A 2,072-nucleotide genomic window follows, 5' to 3' on the forward strand; every position below is an offset into this window, starting at 1 on the left:
CACAGAGAAACCCTGTCTTGAAAAATGAAAACAAACAAACAAACAAACAAATAACAACGACAATAAAAAATCTCTTACTGAGTCAGACATAGTGGCACATACCTTTAATCCCAGAACTAGGAAGGCAGATATAGATCTCTGAGTGGGAGGCCACTCTGGACAATGAGTTCCAGGACAGCCAGGGCTACACAGAGAAAACCGGTCTTGTAAAGCCAAACAAAACAAAACCAAACCAAGCAAAACAAAACAAAACCTCGGCTTTGATCCAGGAGCAGTCACCCTGAAATCCCATCCCTTGGGAAGCAGATATAGGAAGACAGCAAATTTAATTCTTCCCTGGCTGACATAAAGAGACTTATCTCATAAATAAATAAATATAAAACAGCCCCACTCCCATGGACTTCTTTGTTTCTCATGATACAGGCTCCCCCTCCCTTCGGAGCCACTTCCTTTCAGTCCCTCACATATGACCCAATCTTAGCATCTGCCTCTAGCAGGTCCTGAACAGGTTAAGAAACCTGTACCTCTTTCCCTAGAAGTGTTTCAGTGTGTGGTGGCTGTGTCACATGTGCACCAGTAGGTGGCAGAGAGGAGCGAGGCTATGTCTATGCTTAGTGTTCTGACCTGTGAACATCTGAATGATTTGTAGCCTAATATTCCTTAAGGAAAACAAGCCTGAGATGACCCTGCCCGTACCATAATGTAGAAGTTGGACACAGCACTCCTGAAGCCACTCCTGAGATGATCCCAGACACTCAGAGACCCCAGACACCACTAAGAAGAGCAAGTGAGTGGTGGAGAAATGGAAGAGAAAGAGAAACAGAAGGACATGGTACAATGGAGAGAGAGGCAGAACTGGAGACTTGAGGGTAGTGAGGAACACCCTGATGTGAATATCCAGCAATGCCACCAGGGACCATGGTGGGGTCCTGGCTTGTGCTGCCACTGGGGTCCAGGTCTGTGGCCCTGCAGCAAATGATTTCCCTCCTCTAATGCTTATATAAATGACAAGAAGCTCTTGCGCTACGGAGGAGCTGTCCAGTGTTTAGCACTAGCTTCTTCATGGCCGCCATCTTTTAACTCCATCTTAAGGTTCTGACTCATGACCTTTGTTCCTGAGTAAGCTTGGCTTCCCAGGAGGTGTCACTCAAAGCCAGAATGAGCACCTGACCAAGAAGTAAATTTGTCATTTTGGCTTACAGTTATTCGTCCCTGCATCCTGTCAGGCAATGAATTATTTACTGAGTGCTAACTAGGCCCTGGGGAACAAAGCAGTAAGCTTGCTTCAGGCTTCTGGTGGGGCTGGGAATCTGAAGAAGCAATAACAAAAAGCCAATCGATAGGTGATGCCTTGCATTATGTAAGTGCTATAAAGCATGGAATGTGAGAGAAGTTGGGGAAATCTCTCTGAGGAATGATAATCAAATAAACCTGTATGACATCCCGTTCCCTAGGAAACAGGCCTGCATTACTGAAGGCCAAGAACAGCGAGGCAGAGATGGAGAGACTGCAGTGGGAGAAAGCCGAAGGCATAGGCGCAGGAGGGCTGGCTTCAGCACTTTAGAAAAGCCTTAGCCACACCCCTAATCCTAGCACTCCAGACGCTGATGCAGAAAGATTGTGAGTTCCAGGCCAGCTCAGGTTACACAGGAAGTCCCTGGTTCTTTGTTGTTGTTATTGTTTTTAGTTTTTCAAGATAGGGTTTCTCTGTGAAGCTCTGGTTGTCCTGGAACTCACTCTATAAACCAGCCTGGCCTCGAACTCAGAAATCCACCTGCCTCTGCCTCCAAAGTGCTGAGATTAAAGGTGTGCGCCATCATTGGCTGGCCTTTTTTTTTTTTTTTTAGATTTATTTATTTTTTTTATTTATATGAGTACATTGCAGGTGTCTTCAGACACACCAGAAGAGGGCATCATATCCCATTGCAGATGGTTGTGAGCCACCATGTGGTTGCTGGGAATTGAACTCAAGACCTCTAGAAGAGCAGTCAGTGCTCTTAACCACTGAGCCATCTCTCCAGTCCGGAAGTCCCTGGTTCTTGTAATAAATAAATGAATATCATAATTCAAGT

At 45.6% G+C, this 2,072-nt stretch overlaps 1 non-coding gene across 1 annotated transcript; it reads left to right on the forward strand.

The window, feature by feature from the left end:
* Window positions 1-525: 525 nt before the first annotated feature.
* LOC117693935 (small nucleolar RNA SNORA17) lies at window positions 526-658 on the forward strand. The gene has a single exon (XR_004604518.1). It is a non-coding gene; the product is annotated as a small nucleolar RNA SNORA17 (small nucleolar RNA).
* The last annotated feature ends 1,414 nt before the right edge of the window (window positions 659-2,072 follow it).

Source organism: Arvicanthis niloticus, chromosome 21 (genome assembly GCF_011762505.2).
Source record: "Arvicanthis niloticus isolate mArvNil1 chromosome 21, mArvNil1.pat.X, whole genome shotgun sequence".
Taxonomy (NCBI): Eukaryota; Metazoa; Chordata; class Mammalia; order Rodentia; family Muridae; genus Arvicanthis; species Arvicanthis niloticus.